This window comes from Candoia aspera, chromosome 7, assembly GCF_035149785.1.
Source record: "Candoia aspera isolate rCanAsp1 chromosome 7, rCanAsp1.hap2, whole genome shotgun sequence".
In the NCBI taxonomy this organism is placed as follows: Eukaryota; Metazoa; Chordata; class Lepidosauria; order Squamata; family Boidae; genus Candoia; species Candoia aspera.
The window spans coordinates 60913442-60939007 of NC_086159.1; the positions used below are offsets into that span (position 1 = coordinate 60913442).

A 25566-nucleotide genomic window follows, 5' to 3' on the forward strand; every position below is an offset into this window, starting at 1 on the left:
ACACAGTGACAGATGTTCTGAAGTTTTTCTCATCAAAGGAGGGCAGCTGATAGCCCCTTCATTTAAATTATTCCAGGGTAAGGTGATGGCCCAAATACTGCTTGGGGCTGAGATCTGGAGGTGGGATGATAATTATTGTCCAATTAAAAGTAATCCAAAATAACTTCATAAGAAAGATTTTAGGATTCTCCCAGGGCACCCCTGCTGCTTATCTAAGAATGAAGGAAGGGTTACCTTCAACTGCCATTAGCATATACCTGGCACTGTTAGGGCATTATAAGAAACTAGAAAGCCTTCAAGAATCCCACTAGCCAGATTTTGTTTTCTCCATTATATTTTTGGAAATCGATGGACCACATTTTGTCACCTATACTACAAATATATTCCCTAACTTTGTGGGAGCTTAGCTCTTGGAACAGAGAAAATATTAGAGACAGGCTGGTTGAAAGGATGCCAACAAACATGCTATTGCAGAACAGTCATCCAAATTTTCATCTTAATTTCATCTTTATAAAAAAAAAAAACATAGAAGTCTGTCCCAATATCTGGTTAATATTATCAGTGCCTCACTGAGAAAGTCTTTTGCATCCTTTTGCCTAGACCACATATTTGGCATATCTTGAAAGGAAATGTTATAAGTGCCCTGTTGAGCAGTGTCCCTGTGGTGCCAATCAAGTGGAGGACATTATGTCCTCCACTGACCCATTTATGATGATGTTAGGGCCAAACTATTGATGGTAGGTGAACTCCAGGGCTTGGAGCTTGAACAGTTGAATTATCTTCTTGCAGATCTCTTTTGAACTGTTAGTATTCAGGTTGATGCTTTTGCTTTGTTGTCATTTAAACTTAAAAAGAAAACTTTAAGTACTTAAGTGTAGCCTTTGTTTTATCTTGACCTAATCTTTTTTATATCTAGCACTCATTTTATTATTTTACTTTGTTTTATTGTATTTTATACTGTATTACATGACCTGTGGATTACAGAAATAAATCTATTTACTTACTTATTATTGGACTCTGAGCATACCTTATACTGTATTTATTTAAAAACTGGGAAAGCATTAAAGAACATAAGACATGTATTACAATGTGCAACGTTCTTTACCCTTACCTATGTTGGATGAGACTGCTGTGTATTGCAGGTGAGTAAAATCAGGAAAGCTACAGGTTCCACACCACTCCCTTACTCCCTAGAATGCAACAGCTGCAGAAAAAGGCCCTTAAAGGCCCTTAGAGCTAACCACATATAAGAATCAGGGCATGGAATTTCAAGATTAACTATCCTGGCTAGAACATAAAACCTGCTAGTTGCTCCAGGCAGATACTGACAGTAACTTAACTTGTTTGTTAGTTTTATACAGGATTCCTACCCAGGGTCCTAAAACAGCATCTTCAGTCCCATCTGGAATCAAGATTGTGCCCCTGTGTTTGAACAGCTTAAATTCTCAGCTTCACTTTCTATAATTTTGCCTAAGCTGTCATATTTTTATGATACAGGAATCAAGAATGGAGAAGGACAAAATTGGCAACTAATTCTATTGACTTACAGCATTGCATTACCCTGTGTATTAATATAGGGATCATGGTGGTATTACAATAAACTCATCTCACAAATGAGATTTTATTAGCTGCAAACATAATCAGATGGTCCATTAATTGGCTTACATGAATGTCCCTAGATCCAATTTGCATGTAATGAGTATTAAAAAAAAAAGCTGCTGACTTCTTCCAGATCTGATTTGTGTGCAAACTGCTTTTTAAATCCATTGTTATTCCACAGAAGTACATTTTCAAAATAGCTTTTGTGGTCTCCCATTGCTCCTGTCTTTTGTTAGTTCCTTCCTTTCTCCCTTCCTTTTTGCTGAAGGTGGGCTAGAAACTAAAAAAAGGGGAAAACATTTACTTATTTATTATAGGTAATAGACATTGTAGGGCATCCTTTGAGAATTCAGTGCTGTTAAGGCATAGCATCTTCCATGTTGGAACAGAGCAAACAAAGGAATTAGTATGTCCATGAGCAAAAGAATCATTTGGCTGTTTTTCCTTTAAATAATCCTATTGAAGTCTGACTTATTTTTGAAAATGTAATTATAGAATTGTTTTTATCATTGCTGTAGCTTTAAGAAAAACCTTGCGCCGGGGGAACAAAATGAGATTTGGTTCATAGTATGTTATGAAAATGGCCCAGTCTTGAATGACAAAAAAATGAAGTATTCCTGCAGTTGGACAAAGTTTTAGGAAGAGATCTGCTAATTATTCTTAACTATGTCATGGTAGAGCAAACAATTAGCACAAATAATGAAAGCCTCAGGAATGGATGTAGAATTATGGGAAATGGAGAATGACAAAATGTGTTTTGGAAGGATAATGCAGTCTCTGTGATTTAAGGAGAAAATGCTTAGAGAAATTTACAGAGATTCTATATAGGGCATTTAAAAAAAAAGCTTTGGGGCTGGATTAAAATACATCATTGTACACTGAGGCACAAAGTGCTAATAAGGATAACGTAGGATAAAGTATGTCTGGAGTGACAGACTTGGGGCAAAGCACATCAGAACAATTGGGGGGAGGAGATTTCTAGTTTTTATAAAGTCTATAACTCAGAAAGAGTGTAACATAATAACGGTACATTTCTCATGTCCAATCCAAGATCCTCCAAGTAAAATGGAAAAATACTTTGAAAATACTAATTTCAACCAACATAAGGCAGTTCTGAGTTGTGTGAATCAATGGTATGAGTCAGTATCAAAATTTCCTATGTGACTCTTCTCATTTCACAGATAGCATCCTCTCCATTTAGTTTCAAAGGAGAATGAATGAAAATCAGAAGTGTGGCTCTGATTCTAACTGCCTCAAGTTCTTATCTCAAAAGTCACAGCAGATTGTAACTGCTACAAATATATTCCTGTAGAGCCTGTTAGATAGCGTTGGAAGCCAATCACTGCCCAGGGCTTATAGCTATATTACATTATACTTTGAAGAGGTTCTTATCAGCTACATTAAAAAAACTGAGTTGAGGAGTGTTTGATTTTTACTAGGATCTGTGCCTATGCAGATTTAATTCCTTTCTTCCTCAGCCACATTTTTTTTTAATTATTAGGTTGAGGGGTGGGAGGAGGCTATGGATATTTTTATGGGGAAAAAACTTATTGACACAAATTGGAGCTTGTTTTCTGTGCACATTAGGAGTGGATCACTGGAAAAATCGCACTTAAGTATTCTTTCCCATAAAGATACAAGGGATCACAATAAAAATCATATCCCCAACTGTTAAAAATAAGAGGGAAGGACAATGTTACTGATTAGATTTATGATGTAATATGATACTTGACTGTTAGATATGGTTCATACATCATACTAGACATATACATCATACTTAACCATAGTTTGTTAAACTAACCACAATTGGCTGGGTTCACAAGTGTCACTAATCAATCAGCCATGGTATAGAAATCATGACTGGGTTTACAGAATATGCTAAGCTAAATTTAAACAATCCAGTTACAGGTAGCATGTTGTTTTAGCTTTGGAAGCTGACATTTCAAATAGCAATATAATCACATGTTATATCTTCCTTACCCATTATCTGTAATGTAGGAGAGGTCATAAAATAGTGAAACATATCCTAGTGTTATAAAATCCAAGAAGCTATACTTAATCTTACTATTTGCTTGACAACACTGTTATTGTGTGAAGTTCTTCAGAAAATGTGTTGGGGTGGTCCTTTTATTCTCCACTTCGTCCAATCATCATCATCATCATCATCATCATCATCATCATCATCATCATCTTGCCATAGGATTCTCATCCTCTTGTCTTACATGCATCAATATTTCTCCCATAGAAAGCAATACAACAATGAACCATGGGAATGCTTGGTTCTGGAGGTGACAGATTATCTGGACCCATCTAAATTGGGTTTCAGGATGAATTATAGTATGTAGACCACACTGGTTGTGCTTGTTGATGACCTGTAGCAGAGCTGGAATGGGGATAGCATGTCTATCCTTGTGCTCCTTGATCTTTCAGTGGTTTTCTATACCATTATGGGATTCTTCTGGACCAGCAACAAGGTTTGCGAGTGGGGTGCACCATTTTGTGGCAGTTCTCCTTTGTAGCCAGTTTCAGTCAGTGTTACTAGGGGTAGTGGTAATCAAGTCCATGATCCCTCAGTTGTGGGATGCCACAGAACTCAACACTTTCACATGTACATGAAACATCTGGGTGAGGTCATCTGTTGGTTTGGGGTCAGGTATCATCAGTATGCTGATGATAACTAACTGTGAATCTCAAACCTAAGCCAACCAAGTGATGTTGTTGAAGTCCTATCCCAATGTCTGGAGTCTGTGTAGGCCTGGATAAGGAGGAACTGACTTAGGCTCAATCCTGACAAGACTGAGGGGCTATGGATATTTGGATCCCTTGGTTGTGGGGATTTTCCTTCTTTGGTCTTCCCCATTCAAGACTGCTGCACAATATGGAGGTTGTCTGGGGCTCACAGCTCCAAAGAGGGCCTTCCACATCCTCTTCTGAACCAGGAGGCCTTCAGACAGTCATTCACACCTTAGTCACCTTATTGATGAATTACTGTAACCCACTTTACATGTGGCTGCCCTTGAAAACCACTCAGAAACTATACCTGGTCCAGAATGCAGCAGTGTGGATATTTATGGACATGTCTCATTATGCCTATGTGACTCCACTGCTCCATGAGCTGCACTGGTTACCAGTTGACCTATGGGTGCAATTTGAGGTGTTTGCTATCACCTATAAGGTCCTTTATTGCATAGGCCTAGTTATCTGAGGAATCACTTGTCTCTGGTTGTTTCTGCTCATCCAATGTGCATGCTTTGGGTCTCATTGTTCAAGCATTGCCATCTTATGGGACCCAGGAAGCATGCCTCCTCTGTCTCAGCACTTGCCCTCTGGGAGTATAGCTCAGAAATGGATTACATGCATTATTGTGTACAATGAGTTACTGGTTCTAGTTTAGGTATCTACAGCTAACAGATCTCTAGCATCTGAGCTAGAAAAAAATCACATACCATATGTGACACACACCTACCATAGGCAAGCTAGACTTATCAAAGGATTAATCTTCTACTGAGTTACTAAGTGAAGTTTAACCATAATTTGTTAACTATGGTTTAACAATTGGCTAGGTTTAACTATGTTGTACAATTCACAATAGCCTAAAGTCAAAGCAAATCACATTATAGATTAGTGCAGTGTATGAAACTAGCCAATGATGGAGTTTGCAACTGATTGTGAAATGGATCTTTGTATTGCACATAGGCATTGTCAGGAGTGGGCAGGTGGGACAAGTGACAAAACATGCATTGCAATTTCATGATACCAACTCTGCCCTTCATGTAGGTAAAGGTAAAGGTTTCCCTTGACATTAAGTCCAGTCGTGTCCGACTCTAGGGGACGGTGCTCATCTCCGTTTCAAAGCCGAAGAGCCGGCGTTTGTCCGTAGACACTTCCATGGTCATGTGGCTGGAATGACTAAATGGAACGTCGTTACCTGCCCACCGAAGCGGTACCTATTAATCTACTCACATTTGCATGTTTTCAAACTGATAGGTTGGCAGAGCTGGGACTAGCAATGGGAGCTCCCCCCATCATGTGGATTCGAACTGCCAACCTTCCGATCGGCAAGCTCAGCAGCTCAGCAGTTTAACCTGCAGTGCCACCACGTCCCTGCCCTTTATATACTTCCATGCAATATCACGTTACCAGTATGAAAGGCAGAGATGGTGCTATGATGTCACAAAGTACATGTTGTTTTAGTTAGGAATCTTACTGATGCACAATTGTCTATGAATCCAAGCCTGGGTTTGTGTGCTTTTCTCATAGCCCAACCCATAAGGTCAGAGACACAGTTTTGCTCTCATTCTTATAATACCAATTAGGAATCAAAGTTTAACAATTTCTCTAGAAAACAAGCCATCTTCTTAGCATGTATCCAGAAATAAATGTACTATTCAGATTCTCTTCCCTATAGAGCCTTTTATATCATTATATTGTATTTCTGATATCCATACTACTTGCAATAAATTGAAGGGAATATCACCTGCACTACCCAGAAGCACTCATTACTTTACAGATCTGACAAAAGGAATTGTCACATTTTTTTTCTGGGACTCCCAGGATGGTTAATCCCAAATTAGGGTGGAAAAGGTTTATAGCCTATGCGGTTAGACATATTTATTTCTATCGGAAAAAGAAAAAGATTCTTGTGCTAACACTTTAATGATTTATGTAATACTCTGCATTCATGTTTATTTCATTTATATTTTATTTTAATTGTATACTTACCTTTTTACTTCTTCTAGAAGTTAGTCTAACAGTTATTTGGGAAATAACTTTTTTTCTTAAAAAAATAAAACAAGGATAAAATAGGTTATATTCATATGCAAAGCCAGGCAATCTGTTGCATCCAAATAAAAACATCTGAATAGGACTTTGTAGCTTGCTCTGCAGGAGAATATAGCTAGGTCTGAAATCCTTAACAGTAGCACATGACCAAAGAAGCTAGATCCACATAGAGTCCCATTAATCAAGTTTAATACTGGGAAAAGGGGGTTAGGTTTCAGGGTTATTATTGTGGGGAAAAACAGGAGAAGGGAGCCCTGTTTACTGTATGCTGCCTTGAGCTTCTGAAGGAATGGTAAAATATAAATATACTAAATAAGCCAGTTTGGTCTAGTGGTTAGAAACAAGGAGATGGTGAATTCTAGTTCTCCTTAGGCACAAAGACAGCTGGGTGACATTGGGCCAGTCACACTCAGCCCTAGGAAGGAGACAGTGGCAAACCACTTCTGAAAATCTTGCCAAGAAAACTTCAGGGACTTGTCCAGGCAGTCTGTGAGAATCAGACATGATTGAACTGATATAAATAAAAAAATAAATATACAAAGATATGATTACAATTAACATTGTGGAGACTTTGTTCAAAAATGACCCATGTGACTATTGCTGTTTTCTTATACTTTAATGTAAGAGATCTGGGAGTACTATATCGTTTTACATAACATAACACTATAGCTCTGTGGATTTCTTCCACTGAACTTCATAGCTCTGAAAATAGCTCAAGAAGCAATGGTTGGAAGCTTTACAGAGAATGATCCAAATTCAGAATTAGGACAAATTTCTTACAGATTTTCTGAGCATGAAGCATAAAAATGAGATTACTCCTTTACAACAGAAAAACAGAACCACACCAAATTTACCTTTTTGGATTGTTGGCCTGTGTTCACACTCTGATTATGAACAGGCTTTCTATCAATGTGATAGAAAGATGGATCAATGTTATTCTGTGTGGTCAAGCTTTAAAAAGATAGATAGATAGATAGATAGATAGATAGATAGATAGATAGATAGATAGATAGATAGATAGATAGATAGATAGATAGATGACCTGTATATATATGCTTTTATCCTTCTCTCTTTCTTTTCTTTTCCCCCTTTTTAAAATTCCCATATATTAAAGCAAATAAATGAATAAATAAATATAGATCTAGGATGCAAAAATCCAGATGGCCATAAAATAGCCCAGATCTTTTTTATTTCTTTCAAAAACACAAAAAAGGGAGAAAAGAGATCAAAAAAAGACAGGACCATGCAGGATGATTAGATTAGATTAGATTAGATTAGATTAGAGATTAGATTAGGATTAGATTAGATTAGATTAGATTAGGATTAATTGTATGTCTATATGGCTTGAAAATATAGTTTATGGACACTATACCATTTCCATATCTAACACTTTTTGCCATCTCTCTAGCTAAAACAAGGTTTCCCCATTTTCTGAAATTTGTTCAGTAAAGTTCAGACACATAGTGTATAAATGATATTCTGCTTCTACAGTAACTTGAAGAAAGTCTACAACTGAAATACGTTTATGTGCCATTTTTAAAAATATATGAAAGTTCACCTACTAAAGAAAGAAAATGTGCATTAATAAGAAAAAAAATCAAAAACTTCCCAAACTGTTTGGGTAAAGAATGCAGAATAGGATGGAAATCAATTTAGTATGGCATTTGTAGAATTAATGTTGGTATTACTGCAAAATGTTTTATAGAAGAACTTAGAGTTTACAGACCATTTGTCATGAGAATGTATATGTGTCCAAAGTAGTGCTTATAGCTGTAAAATTTTTAGAAAACTGAAAATGAGAATTCTCTAAAAGATTAAAACATTCAATAACATTGTTAGTCACAATCACCTGTATTGCATGATGCACAAAAATCTCCTTGAGACAAAAACAATTTCTAGTAAACTTTAGATTTCATGTTTTAAAACTGTGGATTACATTCTTGCAGACCCCTAAAGTTGCCTTTATTTTATGGCTCTCTAGCAATAAGATAATGATTCCCAAACATTGGGTTTAGTGGGATTTAATGGTTCATATAAGTCTTTTAGATGAAGTTACTATCAATACAAATTTATCACAAGCAATACTAGATGCAAAACCAAAATTCATTTTTTGGTATGACATGCTCCTAGCTCCTGCTTCATATAAAAGATATATGAAGCAATAATGTAAACATTGGAATATCCATTAAGAAAAGACCAGTGAAACCTGCTTCGAGAATTCTGTCAGGTATGGGATTAAGATAGCCCTTGAAGAATCAAAACATCTGCATTTATCTAGCATACCACTGATAGCTACCTAGTCCAAATAACCCAAATTACCCACTAGGGATAGGAGTGAAATTGTTTAGTTTGTGTTTTAATCACAGCTTACTCATTATGCACTTGTTTAACCTATATGCAACCACAATACAATTTTCCAAATAGAAATAAAGTGTAGAACTATTTATATGCTAGGGAATTGTGCACCTAACAATATATTATAATTATTGAAAATTGTTTGTAAAGTGTGTACATTAATAAAAAAGCATACAAAATGCAAATATAAAATGTGTATAAAAATGCATGTAAATATGATATTCATTTTATCTTTTTAAAATCACAGAGTGATATGGCAGCAGCTTTGAAATTTTAAAGTTGAAAAAATAAGAAACAGTGAAAACAAAACTGTCATATTTCAGCCACATATACAACAGTGACAACTGTAGGCTTATTTGTTTAATATTATGCCATTTCTGACTGCCAGCTGATAAAGCTATTCCATATATTTAAAAAAGATCCACAAATGTGGAAAATTAAAACATAAAAGACAGTGTGTTACATACATTGAATGTAGTGTAGCATTCAGTACTGTGATTTCCTATTACCTGTGTGTTAAAAGAGTGGAAAGTTACAAACCTCAAAAGACTGCATAATTTCATTTTATTGAATATAAAGATAGTTCTGGAATGCATGCCCAAAGGACACATATGCCTTAATATTAAATAATCTTTCATGTACAAATCCATAGCTGAACAAGTAATATCAATTCTATTTCTATAGAACCATGATAAAGGACTTTAGCTAATACAAACTTTTAAGTGACCTACTTCCCTTAATTTTAATGTGAAAATGAATAGACACATCACTGTGCCCAAAGCATGGAAATGTCTGAAGTGGTATTGATCTAAATTATGCAAGCCTGTTTAAATGGAGATAATGAAAATTGTTTTAAAATATATAAAAACTAAGTATATTAGGGTTATCTAATTGGCTATTAACAGGCTTGGAATGAAAACATACTCAGAGATAGTACTTTTTTTCCACCTACTGTAGTTTTTAATTAATTGATTGCTTCAAAAGTGGCTGTCCTTTTTATTTCAGCAGAGTGTTTAATTTACTTTACTGTCTTTACATTATGGTTGGCATTTTGTTTCATTAGCTGTTCTCATCAGCTTTTACTGAATTTCACATACAGCAACAGCTTAACCCTGGGGAGGTTGTCTCCCTTTTATAAGAAGCATCCAGTGCAGACAATTCAATGCTGGTAGGAATATTTTTCTAAAAGCCTTGGACTTACAGATGTTCCTACTACCACTGTTCAATAATATTCCAGAGAATCTCTCTTCCTATCTTCCTCTATTTGTGAATGAATGAATAACTTTATTGATTAGTCAAATGACCATATCAGAAAGTTGGGCATCAGCCACTATGAAATATAAATTATAAAATATGATACCATAAAACAGCTAAAATACAGTAAAATTAGATAAAATATACTATGGCAAGATAAAATATGATAAAATACAGTACAGTAAAATAGAGATAAAATTGTAAGATAAAAAAGAAAGATATAATAAAACAAGTAATAAAATACAGAAACAGTGTGAGTTTAAATAAATTCATCACCTTTACATGCCACCCCAATGTGTTCCATAAATTGCATTCTCAGTCGGACAGCCCTAACTGTAAACTTAACTGTTCTATTGACCACATATGTATTTGTGCCCTGGAGGAAGTAACATAGTCTTTTGTTATGGTCCCAGTGTGTGGTTCTGTCAATTAATGTCTGAAGGTACTGACCCCTGCTGGGGCATATAGTTGTCAGTTAAATAGGACTTGTGCAATGTCTTCTACTTTGGATGCTCCACAAGCACATGTCCTCCACTTGGTGGAGTCGTCCATATTTGACCATAGAATCTAGTTGCTCAAATCTTGCTCTAGTAAGAGCTATCCTATGGTATTGAGTCAGACCCATTGTCAGGTATTTTTCTATTTGAAAGGACAGTTTATTCTTGGCCAGTCATTTCGACAACCTGTTGTATGAAAGTGACTCAATGTGTGTTTGGGCATTAACATCCAAGACTTTTTGTTTGAATATTGCCTTGGCCTGATATCCGGCTGAAAGTAAATATTGTGATGAAAAGCCGAGGAATGCGGTAGTTTAGAGGAGTTGATTGATCCCTGTGGTGGGTTGAGGTGTGCCCATCTGTTCTTCGAAGCACATTTTTGGTAGTCTATCATGTTCCATTGGGAGAATCCTCCACCAATAGTTAAAGACTTTGGTTACTGATAGACTGTAAATGGAATGGGTGTCTGTTTCAGCTCTTACTGCTGCTGCAGCTGTATTCCTGTCAGTCCCGAGAATAGTTCTTAAAAAGCGTGCTTGATTTTGTTCAAGTAAGGAGGCCTTTGAGAGGCCCCATAGTTCGGCACCATATGTTAGCACGGGTACAATTTTTGCTTTGTGGACCTTCAAAATGGAGACCAGAGAGCAAGGGTAGTTGTAACTAAGTAGTTTAATTAGCATTTTAGAACTTACTGTGGCCTTTGTAGAACTTTGCTTGTAATGATTAGCCCAGGGCCCTGTATCTGTAAAAACCACCCCTAAATATAAGAAAGGATCTATTTGTTTTATAGGCTCCCCATCCAACTGCCAATTGTATTTGGCCCGTCTTTTCCCAAAAACCACCACTTTGGATTTGGACTTGTTAATATTCAAAAAGTTTGAGGCGCAGTAAGCACCAAATTTCAATCTTCTCAGGCCAGCTTGGGAATGTGCCATCAAAACCATGTCATCTGCACAGAAGAGGATATTGATATGTCTGTTAAGGATCTTTGGCATGTGAACATCCGTAGAACGGAGGAATTCTGGAATGTCATTAAGATAGAGATTAAACAATATTGGGGCCAAGATACATCCTTGTCTGACACCTTTGTGGGTGGGTATGCTCTGTGTAAGAGATCCATTGACTCCAGTAAGGACTTTCAGGCATGTATTTGTATAGAGGGCCTTTATCGAGTATAAATTCTGGGTTCCATATTTAACTTGGCCACCTTTTTCCATAAAATATCTCTATTTATGGAGTCAAATGCCACACTAAGATCAATAAAAGATGTAAACAAGTGCCTTCTATCAGTTGTATATTTAGTGATAAGATGGTGTAAAACGAAGCAATTCTATTGTCTATTGTGGAGTGCCGCTTCTTGGCCTTTTGGCTAAGATCAAGTGTAGTATTTGTGAATGAGGTATATGATAGAAGACATAAAAATGTAAGCTGTTTCTTTCTCATTTTATCTTTGAGATATATTTTGCATTCGGTGTGAGCAGAATAAATCAATACTTAAGAAGCCTACAGAGTTTCTCCTTTCCTGGTTCAAAACTCCAAAGCTGTTGTAGCCTCAACTTCTATGAATGCCTATTTTACTTGCAAGGTTCACATTTTAGCTTCTGCTTCTGCTTCTTGCTCATGATCCACAGCTCAGTGGCACACATGGATTCAAACTGAAGACATTTTGTTGTAATGTGGCCTTAAACTTCATTCACCAACTCATGCAGAATTATGTAACAATAGGGGCAGAAATCCTAATTAGCATTCCTATCTCAAAAAAAATTCTTATGTAGCCAGAAGTGGTCTCTTTTAGAATGGTATGACACCTGCATTGATGACAAAGTGAAAGGGCTAAACCTGCATGTTCCTGTTTGTTCTTTCATCTATTTTACCCATTGAAAATATGAATAGAACTTTGGAAAAGGTGCAAAACCTGTTCCCACACTTACTGTATATGAGCAATTACCCTCAGAATGCAAATTGCAGTAAGTCAGTTATAGCCAATGGCAACACAGAAATGTCCAGCAGAACATGCATCACTTTGGTTATTAATTTATTTGCAATACTGTAGGAACCTAGGCAATGTACAATAAAGCAAGACAAATAAAACAAGGAACGTAATACAGAACGATACATGCACACTAGAGTAGAACACTTACATGCACACAGTAGAACCAATTAATCAGTTAGGGCCCAAAGTATAGTGTGATAAGAATGTTTTCACTCCCTGGTAGAATGCAATAGGAAGAGTGCTACAGTTCCCTTGCAGGAGCATGTTCCAGAGCACAATGGCTACAACAAAGAAGGCCTGCTGCCTGGCCCAGTTCCCAAGGACTTCCTGGAGAGCAAAAACTCTCAGTAGGCATGCTTGAGATATTCAAACCAGATATATAGAAGGAATCTTCACAAGGTGTTGCCTATTATTTTTGGGTGCTACTTTCCCAGCACTTTGAATTGAGCCCAGAAGCTTATTCATAACCAGTACAGCTGTAGAGAATAAGGAAGGTGACTTGACAGTGGGTGGGACAGTGGGACCTTGAGTGGGAAGCAAGATAATATTTGGAAGCAACTCAGGCAAACACCTCCCTTATTCACTGGGGAATCAGAAAGAGGAGAGGTACAGCACAATCAGATATTCAAGATTCTGTTATTATAATACTCAATTATAGTATAGTTCTAGTCTTCCTGTGGAGCTGATTTTCTGGCCTGGTCTACATAGTGGGTGACAGTAGCAACCTCATAATCAGTGTTATCCTGCAATAGCAGCGTTGTCTCATCAGCAGTCTAGCCACTACATTCTGGATCAGCTAGATCTTCTGAGTCATTGCTGAAAGTTGTCTGATGTACAGTACTGTCAGATACTGCAGATACTATGGTTTTGGTGCTAGCTACCTACATATTCTTACATCTGTGTAGACTCTCAAATGGGTGTTGGATGGATGGAGAGTAACCCAAACAAACACTCTATTCTAACTCTGTACCTTATTTGTTGATGAGGTGCTGGGAAAAAGTGGTAGTTTAGCCTCTCATGGGACATAGTTTCATAGAAGGAGGAGGAGGAAATATGCACTTAGCTATAAAAAGGGGAAGTCTTAAAACATCTGAGATTGCATGTTAATGAGAGAGAGAATCCTGGAGAAAAGAAGTTGAAGAACACTCTCATGGGACACTTGTCTATATGACCCTAGGGATGTACAGACAGAAGAAAGATCAAAGGTTTACCACCTGAGAATCACCAGCCAAATCTGTCAGCTCGTTAGAGTGAGAGTGGATGGTAAACTACCAATTAATTTTATAAGCTGTTTCCTTAAACCTAGACAGATAAATAGCAGCATTTCTAATAATCAGAGGTACACAGAGAAATGTTTTACATAGTAGGAACACATATATTTTAGGTACACACCATAGTGTGGTAAAATTTGCTTACTAAGAAAACTTCTGAATACAAGGACAAGTCTAAATGGTAAAAAATGGATCAAATGCAAAAGTCTCTTCTACGTAATGCTTGGATAGAGAAGAGAGGCAAACTGCCCACACTAAAGAATACTGCTAAAGTAATTAGCAGTGGTGAAGCTGGAAAAATGAAAGTAGTTGTGTACCTGGATAGGGCTTGGCTTATAACCAAACTGTTTCTTTCTGTCCCTGAATAAAGAGAGAGAGAGAAAAAAAATCTGGAAACTGAATTGTCCTGCCTTTTTCAATTAGATCCTTGGAGTCATATACATGTTCTAATTCACAAGCACATAACAGTGTTCCAAGCATATGGTGTTCAAGGTGCAAGTTATGATCATCAGAACATTCTGGTCAGTATGTTCAGTACTGATGTACCAGCTGGAGCTGCTGAAGGCCCCTGTGCCATAGCCTCCATCTCTTCAGGAGTACACAACCACCATAGAAAGGGGCCCATAACTCCCAACCATTCTAGATGGTGTAGCAAGAATACATGGTCAATGTCATTAAATACAACTGAGAGTCTAATGAAACCAGTGTTTAGAAAGGAAGTATATTTACACAAGTGTGACTTTCATATATCCTGAAATTGCTTTTTAAAAAGTTTTAAGAATTTATTTGTATCACTTCTCTCTAATCTTCCTTTAAATAATACAGATCCCAAGGTTTCAACAGCCTAAACTCTGTCCTGTACAGCATAAAAAGGTAGAATTTCAGCAGTTTTCTTTTTAAGATAGAATATTGTTGGGACTGATACATTAGCCTCAGAATCATTGTTCAATAAGAGTTTAAATTCCATCCAAACATCACTAGGAGATTAATGGAGGCTCTACACACAATCTATATTCTGTGTTTCTAAACAATTTATTTTAAAGTATCTATACACAAATATCATTTCCAATCCCAGCTTTGAACAATGCTATGTAACCACAGGGAGTTACATTCTTCTCATACTGGTTCAAATATTAATATCTTCAGATATTAAGAACATGACAATGATCCTCTTGCTAAGTAGTAAAGTTACAATTATGACTCAGCAGCTGGGAATTCTCAATGAGATTATATATTTATTTATCTATCAAATTTCTAATGCAAAGGATCTGCAAGCCCTAGTACTAAAAGTCAAAGAGAACAGTGAAAAAAATGGGACTAAAATTAACTATAAAGAAGATAGAATAACCAGCCTTAGAATTAGCAATGAAGATATTGAGGTGGTCAACAGCTTCTTCCTTTTAGGATGAACTATTAACAGTAAAGGAACAAGCAGACAAGGAACGCACCACAGACTATCACTTGGTAGAGCAGCCATAAGGACTTGGAAAAGATATTCAAATGTTGTGATATGTCTATACCTAGCAGGATCACAATCGTGCAAGCCATAGTATTCCCTATGACACTCTATGGAAGCAAAAGTTGGACTTTGAAGAAGCAGAATAGGAAGAGTATTGACACCTTTGAGCTTTGGTGTTGAAGAATACTGCTGAGAATACTGTGAACAGCCCAGAAAACAAACTGTGGATCATCAAATGAATCAACCCAGTGTTCTCACTCAAGGCACAAAAGTCCAGGCACAAATTATCCTACTCTGAACACATGCAAAGACTTAGCTCTCTGGAGAAGGCTCTAATGCTGAGAAAGGTGGAAGGGAAGAGAAGAGAATGATCAGCAGCTAAATAGATGGACTCAGTTACAGTGGTGATGGTGCACTGTTGGAAGACCTGAAAGACCAGGTTAGGGATAGATCGTCATGGAGAAAATTGTAAAAAATCATTTTTAAAAACCCAATCAATTACAGATAGTGACAAAATAAAGAATTCAATAGTAAAAATATATTAATAATAGGATTCTTGGGTTTTATTTTGTTTATTGGATTAAGAATTATTAAAAATTATCTACACATAATGAGTCTGTGTATGGAAACAAGTTCTAATGCTAGAAAGATGGGAGAAGAAAGAAATATTTATCAATGCCAATGGTAAACAACCTTTTTCCTGTCAAAGACAACATTTCTCAGAGAATCTGATGGATGGAGCTGAAACAAGCAGTTCATAGGGCCAGAAGCAGAGGCATCCACAGGATCTGATCCTTTCTTCAAAATTACAAAAGCAGGGTTACATTGTTGTAACACAAGCTCTGGACGTTTTGTACATGCTTGTAATGTCACCATGGATGTATAAAAGTGGTAGAACTTCTGTCATGATGGTACAACACTGCTTTTATCATCTGCTCATCCCTGGACTTCCTTGTGGACTCTTCTGGCCAGAGACAAGAAGAATGGAAACATGTCTGGCAGTTCCTTTTCCCTTCTCTTTCTCCCTCTCTTAAATCTTAGGTTGCAGGAAAATGAGAGATAGTTTTTCCTAAATTAAAGGATCTTATGCACAGAGGCTTTAAAATTAGCTCAAGGGCTCCACAGGTCTGGTGCAGTAGACTGGTCCCTTCTGAACTTATACAGACGGCTACAGAATCCTGTACCCAGAAATCACTGTTACCTAGTGGCTGATTTCTGCCTTACATTAAAATGACCACAAGCTCGATGTCCAGACAGGGTGGCAGGGGACATTGTCATTAAAGAACAGACAGTGTTAGGATAGATCACTGCAGGAAATTAATTTGAGCACTTTTTCCTGCAAAGTGCCTGTTGATAATCAACTTTTGCCCAAAAGCCCAGCTTTAGGCTGTAGGCATGAGCACTAAGGAGTTTTGTGAAAAAGTATTGGTCTCCTTTCCAATTTTCTGAATTTTTGCATATCTTTGTCACTGAATGTTGCTAGGGCTTCATGTGAAGCTTACTGGTATATAAAGGAAATCCTAAGAAATAACAACCAAGTGTGGTGCTTGTTTCATTTATTTCATCAGCATACAATGTACCAATGTATCAGTGTGAAAAAGTAATCACCCTTCTTTATAGTCATTAACTAGTTGAACTATATTTAGCTACAATAACTTTAACCAATTGTAATTGGTGATCACTGTGTAGGAATTTTGGTCCGTTTTTCTTTGAGAACTGCTTCAACTCAGCAGCATTTGAGGATTTTCCAGCATAAATTGCTCATTTCAGGCCCTGACACAACCTTTCGATGAGGTGCAGGTTTGTGCTTCAATTTAGCCAACTGAAAGCACTGAATTTGTTCTTGTTCATTATTTTCTTGTAGACTTGCTTGAAAGTTTGTGATCATTGTCTTACTTCATGAACCATTTGCACTTCAGCTTCAGCTGTCAGACAAATGGCTTGTAAATTTATCTGATACAAAGCAGAATTCATACTTTTGCTGCGTTAAAGTCATGATGGCATAAGTCATTGCTGCCTTAAAGTCATGATGGCATGACTTTAAGGCAGCAAAACATCCTCAAACCATGACACTACCACCTCCATAACTTACAATTTGTATGAGGTTCTTACTGTGGAATGATTGTTTGGTTTCTGTCAAACCTAATGACACTCATGAAGCCTGAAAATATCCATTTTTGATTAATCAGTTAATAGAACATTACTCCAGAAGTCTACCAGGTCATTCAAGTGCTTTTTGGCAAACTTGAGATGAGCATCAATGTTCTTAGTGAGCAATGACTTCTGCCTTCCTGCTAAATCCCATTTTTTCCCAGTACTTTACTGATTAGTCATGAACACTATCTCTTGCTTCACCAAATTCAGCCTTTACAGGGACACAGTATAATAATATTTAGCATCTGGCTAAGTGTATGAAAGGCCAGCAATGTACAAAAAAAGTGGAAACATTAAACTAAAGCTAGACTTTAACTTAGCAAAAGGGAAAAATAAGATGTTTGGTGAATTGGATTAAACAAAATAATAAAATCATTTGCAATTATGGCTGGCTATAATGCGAAACTGTATCTACATCCTTAAGGGAAAGCAATACTAAGCTACTACAGTTCATATACCAAATAATACCAAATAATAATATCAAATTATTCAGTCATGATTCAGATGACCTAAGGTGTCTACAAGCTGCTGCCTACACACATCCAAATTATGAGCCACATCCACAAGGGCATTCAAAATAGGAAGACCTCTGTACAAATAAAGTTACAAGGCCCTTAAGAAATGGAAAAAATGTCTATAAGAAAAGATAATGAAGGACAAGTACCTAAAGGTCACTATTTGATTGAGAGGGGTGGGGTGAGAATCAAAATTAGATGCGGGGTGGAATAAGACAGGAAGGAGCAAACACCAAACTGGGGGGGGGGGGATCCTAAAATGGGTAACTGAGCCCAGCTTTAGATTCCCAAGGCTTGCTTTGATTGATCCTAGGACACCCGTATTTCAAAATGCAAGACTTCCTAGACATAAGGAATCTAACGGCACAGTTTTCCTTTCATGACTGGCACTTCTCTGTTTATTTGTTGTGAAATACAAACCTCTTTATTACGGATACTTCAAAACAACATAGAATATGGCGGTATCCATGGATTTCTACAGCACCTCTGGTTATCACTGAGAATGGGGGGAATGGTGGAGAGAGGAAATGAGATGGGGTGAGAGTGTACCACTAATGGGGAACTGCCTGGACCAAAGCTCCAGAGGAAACACTGCAAAATTATCATTGCAATATCTTCTTTGGAGGCAAAGAGAGTAAGGGAGGTGACCTTGACAGAAATATGCAAGAACCATTACCTAGGCAAAAAAGGGCTGAAACTTCATTTAAGTCCTGGGAAACAAGATAATATTTGGAAGCAGCTCAGGTAAACAGCTCCGTAATTTTCTGGTCTGGACTACCTAGTGGGACTCATAGGAATAAAAGGTGACTTAACCAGTTCAGTTTCCAAACCCCACATGACATTCTGGGGACAGAGCAGGGTGGTGATAATCTCCACTCACACATGGAAGGGTTCTAATGAACATGCTGAACTTTCTAAAGCTGGATTAGAAGAAGGTTTAACCCACATCTCTTACTCTCCCACCTTAAATTGTTAGGTTGCAGAGGTTGTTATGTCTTGGTACACAGGACAGACAAAAACCACCACTGTGGTTGCCACCCGTCCAAGTGACTATTAATAATGTACTGTAATAATGTAAAGTGCTTATTTTAAAAGCTTTCTAGGATAATTGATTCTTGCATACTGTGCCCTAACTCACGTTAGCGAATTTCTACCGCAACCAGCCTTTTTCCGTAAGTGCTCACTGAGAACATGTAACCATTTTCTCTGAATACCCATGGTTAGAGCAAATCATGCCATCTATGGCAGCCTGCTGAGATTAGACCTACCATAAGCATTCTCACTTAAGCTGCTTGTGTTTCCTGCACCTCTCCTTATGCATCAGACAAGCAAAGCTGTGCTGTTTGTACAGCTACATGATAAAAACAAACTAAAATCAACTACTGGTAAGGAAACCTGGCAGGCATCACAGGTTCAGCTCCCACTGCCCACCTTTCCTCTCTTCCAAGACACTTGTTTGCTTTTAATATTGACAAACGTCTTTCAAGGTTTGCTTGGTCTGATATGTTATGAATGTCTCTGTGTAACAGAGTGGCAGGCGGGAGGAAAAACAAGAGGAAGTCATTGGACATTATACCTGACTGTTGGTCTCAAAGTTCCATAGGAAACAGTGGGTGGGAAGAGCAATGCAGAGCAATTGTCCTAACAACCAGGAAACACGCTGAGACAAGGAACTGGTCTCTAATGCTTTATTGCTAGTACATAACAGGAATCCTAACAAACTGAAGAAATGTGGGAAAAACCCAGACATATAAAACCCAAAGGTTAAGGCGGTCCCGATCTGTGTCTCTTTGAATGGCTGCCCAATTCCTCAGTGCTACGCATGCGCTTAACAGTCTGGATGGGAGCCCCCTGCTCGCCATCCTTACTCATGACAGCAATGACTAATAGCAGTGAGACCTAACTTCAAGGCTTTGCTATCAGCACACAGGCCCATGGGCATCTAAGTCATTTTATTCTTTTGTAGTAATTTTATTAAATATTACAATTAAAAGATAACAACTAAAAGGAATAAAAAAATAAAAAGGAAAAATAGAAAGGGCAGGAAGGGAAAAGTAGAAAGAAAAAATAAGAATATAGAAAAGAAATATATAAAGAAGTGACTTCCCCCTTCATCACAACAAGTATAAACAATTTTAGTAACTTACCACCTTCTCTTAAAATACAACAAATGATCTCTTCTTCCCATATCCCATCTCTTATCTATAAATGAACCCTTAAAGACTCGTCATTCAGTCCTGATCAGCAAAAGTCCATTAAGGGTTACCAGAGATAACAACATATCTATTTTAACCTTGATCAAATAAAACAACTTTATATTCCTTCCTTTTACTTCTTACAATCTTGAACTTCAATCCCTTCAATAATGTCATAGAACTTGATTACTTTTTTTTTTTTCTTTGTTCCTTCTCACAAAATTCTTCAAAGCTTTAACAAGTTTCCTTTGTAAATCCAATATAGGAAAGTTTTCCAGGTCACTATTTTGGTTTGTTATTTGTATATCCCTTTTAATTATTAAGACATCAGCCAGTTTCATTTGTATGTCCAGTGTAGCATCTTTTTCCATATCATTCTTGTAGCCTGTCATTTTAAAATCCACTTTCAGATCAGTCTCAGTCTTGTCTAGTAGAACGTCTTCCTTTTCCATAACATCTTTCAAACCCAGTCTATCTATAATGGCAGACACTCTTAAAATTAACTTCTGGGCCCATTGTTCAAAAATATCCTTCAATATGTCCATTGTTAAAATATTTTGCTCCATTCTGCATTAGTAAGTCAAATTTAAATGTTCTTCTCTTTTAATTGTAATCTTTAGTTCCTTCTGGTTCCCTCTAGTGTCCAACCTTCAAAGTCTCATCCTATCATTTTTTTAAAGAATTCAAAACAAAAGCATTTTCCCAAGGGAAGGAGTCTTATAATTAATTCCAAAATTTTATTTCAAATCCATCTGGACCCTTAGTCCCTTTGTAACTTTCCAAAATCAAAGTTCTAATCACCCTTTTGCTGTGTATTCCAAAAGAGAAAAAAATTAAGTCCTTAAACTTGTATTTAAACCTTCTTTCACTAAGGATTGAAAAAAGCTCACCCTGTGCTGTAAAACATGTTGATCCAAATTTTCCTAATAGCTGAAAAGCAGTTAACAAGCAATTTCCAAAAGTGATTAGAAAAGGAAATATGTGAACCCAATGTCCTTTTAAAGGTGCCAATCATGGTTTGAGCAAGATGGCTATTCTCTGGTTTCCCAGAGCTCTAAACCCACTGGAGACCACTATCTTTCAGTCACCTCATGACAAGCAATTGTATGGAGCACCATTTCTTCCCTGGAAGTGGCATCTAAGACATTTGACTTAATGGTCAAGCCTCTAAACACCACTGACATTTCTCTTCCTCTGCTCCCCCATGCCATTTAGTGCTTTACACCTTCCTTGACATTTCTGAAATTTTAGAACAATATGAAGGGGGTAAGGGAAGGAGGGAGGGAAGGAGGAAGGGAGAGAAAAGTATTTAAGCAAGCGAAGAAGAGAAAAGTATTTTAAACTCACTGAAATAACAGCATCATCATAACTACAGGAACAATATCAACATCTGATTCTGTAGCTTGATGCTAAACGCATTACATATTACGTTGCTTCAGATTTTATTCTGAAGGGCTGCTTTGAGGCACACAGGAATGCAAATGCAGCAACTATTAGCAATCCATTAAAGGAGCCATATCTTTTTGCATGATCCCACAACAGCTTCAGGGAGGCTATCCATGTATTCTGAAGCATCTTTTCTAAATCAAAACTGAAGTATTGCACAGCTCTAATGAATACTATTTGTTAAAGAAAAGGATAATGTAGATTTAAAATATAAGAGAATTGGGGATGGGGTGAGGTGTTGAAGAAACAGCTTCTATCACAAGGAGCATCAGCCTTTGGTAGAACCCAGTGTAGCCATGCCAGTCTATGCTATTTGTCAATGACTGTTTCTAGAGCACAGACCTCTGAATTTCAGTTCCATAACCTAGGCTAAACTGCACCACCAAATTCTGTATCACATTCATAGTGGAAGAAAATGATATCAATGCCGATCCTAAGTCTTGAGGCTATTTTCTCAATCCATCAACAACATGAATCTGTGGGGTAGTACTTTGCAAAATTTGATTACATTGGAGTTTTAGCTTAAGATATGCCATTTAGAATGTTAGTAATGCAGCTGAGGGAGCATCCTGAGAAGCATGCTGTTAAAAGAGCCTAAATTCTCTTTGGGGGAATGGTTATTCTTGGAATCTGATTTCAAGAAAGCTAACTCTTTTTATTAACCATTTGTAACTGTTTTTATAACCCCTCTTAGAAAAAGAACAGGCCCCATTTTGCAAACTGTAAAAAAGAATTAGATGGTAGGACCTAAAATGTTTGATATTTTTCCCCACAAATATCAATGGAAGATACTCACACAAAATTCCTATATATTTCTTCTCATCCCCATCTTTACATTTATACTATTTTCCTTTAAAAAGCAAACATTTAAGTTTCAGTACATGCACACTATATTGTGCAATTTTGGTCAACCTATTAACAGCATTGCAGTAAAAAGGATTTTGCCATTTTCTTATGTCCAATGTGGATATCTTTGCTTTTGGAGTGATTTAAAAAAATACTTTCAGGCCTAGACCCTAAACCTGTAAGAAGGTTTTATGCACCTGCAGATAAAACTTGATTACAGAAGAAAACATTATTTCCAACTACACAATAGTTTTAGTATACAGCAAAATTAACTATACTACAATAGCTATAGGCAGTGTAGCTGCAGGACTATAGATTCATTAGATTAGTGTTTCTGCTGGCTGGGAAATTCTGGGAGTTGAAGTCCACACATCTTAAAGTTGCAAAGGTTGAGAAATACTGCATTAGATCAAGAGCTACCTTGTGGTGGATGGGAAGAAATCCCATCCCAGCGTGTTCAGACATGAAAGAATTAAAGGAAAACTTGCATCTGACCTATCAATCAAACCTAAACCTGTCAGTCTGTATCATGGGCAGAAACCATCAGAGCCCAGCAAAATCAAATCCTGAAGAATCCATTAGAAGTAGGAAAATTCCCTTCTCATGTAGGTTTTTAAAAACAGGGTTATTCTTGTTATATTATGTGCTGTTTCCTTCTGTTCTTGTTCTTTATCTATATTCCTGACTGGAAATATAATCTCCTTTTCAAGTTAGTTGTTCATTTTACCATTTTGTTTTCCTATCTCCGTATCTTTCCAAAGAATGGAAACATCAGAATAGTAATTGATGGAGAGGAGGTGAAATGCATGGAAGAATTCACCTTTTTAGGATCACTGGTCAATCAAAATGGTGAATGCAGCCAAGAAATTAAATGCTGGATCATGCTGGGTCGCACAGCAATGATGAGCATGAATCAAATTTGGAAAAGCAAGGATGTCAACTTGGCAACTAAATGCAGACTAGTTTGCACTGTCGTGTTCCCCATAACTACATATGTCTGTGAAAGTTGGACAATGAAAAGGTTGGATAGAAGGAAAATTGATTCTTTTGAACTATGGTGTTGGAGGAGGCTCTGGCGCATGCCTTGGACTGCAGAGATAACAAATAAAGAAGTGTTGAAGCACATAAAACTGGACATGTCACTAGAAGGAAAAATAACAAAACTTAGACTTATTTACTCCGGTCATGTCACGAGATCAACATTGTTGGAGAAATATGTTATGCTTGGAACGGTCAGTGGCAAAAGACGTTAGGGTTAGGGTTAGGGTTAGGACATGCTGGTTGGATGTAATCAAAGCAGACACAGGCCAAAATATAAAGCAACTGAAAGCTGTACAAGATTGGAAATCATGGAGAGAGCTGGCTTGTGGAATCGCCAAGGGTCAGATACGACTGAATGGATAATTCGATTGATCTTTCTCTAACCTTGATAGACCTAATAAAAGGCTTGAGTTTCTTGATTGAATCACCCCATTGATTCTGAGAGGCTTTAACTAAAGCACACTTCCCTTGATGTTAAGCCACTGAGAAAAGTCAAAGGAAGTGCCACTTTACTCCTTGTAAAACAAACTAGTACATTTGTAAAACAAATCATATCCACTTCAGGGTCTACCACCTGTGGAAACATCTCCAATAGTAGGTTTATTCCTGTTTGGTTCTTCACAGTTACATAAAGACATTTTCATAGGACTACCAAATTAGTGACATAAAGAGTTTGAGTTTCCTGTCTATCTTTGCCCTTTTCACAAAGCAGTGGATCTGTGATTTTGGATTGCTGTGCCATTTGTTTACTATGAATAAAACCTGAAACATTACCTTCCATTTCACTTTTACTTAGTGATTTGTTAATTTGTATAGATTTAATAGGCAAATGTCCTTAAAGCATTACATATTGTTAGGGCTACTGAAAGTGGATTACTTAAACATTCATTTTTCTTTCATAAAATTGAACAGATGAAGATCTTAAATTACCATATTATGCTATGATGAAATGTCTGTGTGGAGGCAGGGAGAAAATATTTTTTTAAAATATATATATGTACAGCAAAGTGTTTTCATGACCATCTATGTATGTTTAACAAAGTATTATATGGTTGTGTGTGTGTGTGTGTGTGTGTGTATGAGAGAGGGAGAGAGATTCTAAATGAAAAACTGTTGCGAATGTATCTTCGTGCAGAATGTAGAGACAAGCAGTTTTGATTCTGCTGTTACTGACCCTGATGGACACTTGTTTTTGAGCACTGAGTTCCGAATGCTAATGCAAACACTGGAGAAATAAATTCTTTTCAGAAAGGAAATAATCTACAGTATCTACAATATCTTCTTCCACCAATAAAACACAATCTTCTTCACTGTCAAGATCCATAGCTGATACATCTAATTCTATAGGATGAATTCTGAAAGAAGAAAAAGAAAAGGTAATATCTTCAGCTCTCAATATTGCAGCTGCTCTTGCATATCATGAGACAGGAGAGGGATGGAATCGAAGTATTGTATATATGGTTTTGTATGGCTGTACAAATTTCCAAATGGGGTGCTTTGCTTTGCAACTGCTTTGAGAAACAGTATGCTCCCTCTGCTTTTATACCTGTTTTAATCTCTTGTTATTTTAATTGAATTGTAAACCGCCCAGAATCGCTTGCAAGGTGGGCGGTACAGAAATGTGAGAAATAAATACAGAGAAACAAAGCTTCTGTTTCCACTGAATAGGGTTGCACATGTAAAAAAGCCTTACCCAGGGTTTCTGGTGAGTTATTAGAAGTGTCAGAAGAGGGTTCTATATGTGAACAATTCATGTGCAGAAGCTTTAGCTTCTTCTGGATGAACAGTTGGAAAGTGACACTAAGTATGTTTAGAAGACAAAGACTCATCTCCATATCATGAAGTGTCTCACTGTGGCAAATCAGAGTTATCTAATAGATCTATATCCTATTAAATGGATATAGATTAAATTAAATACCTACAAAGATCAGAATTGTGCAAGCCATGGTACTCCATGGGACACTCTATGGAAGCGAAAGTTGGACTTTGAAGAAACAGGATAGGAAGAATATTGACATTTTTAAACTTCAGTGTTGGAGAAGACTCCTGAGAATACTGTGGACATCCAAAAAAACCCAACAAATGGATCATTGAAAGAATCAACCTAGAGTTCTCATTTGAGATACAAATGACCAGGCTCAAATGATCCTATTTCAAAT

General features: G+C 37.0%; 1 protein-coding gene and 1 pseudogene across 1 annotated transcript in view; one reads left to right on the forward strand and one right to left on the reverse strand.

Moving 5' to 3' along the window:
- The window catches only part of GRM8 (glutamate metabotropic receptor 8), a 494048-nt gene that overhangs the window by 267203 nt on the left and 201279 nt on the right, over window positions 1–25566 (reverse strand). The window lies entirely within an intron of this gene.
- On the forward strand, window positions 11837–12042 carry LOC134501677 (U2 spliceosomal RNA; annotated as a pseudogene).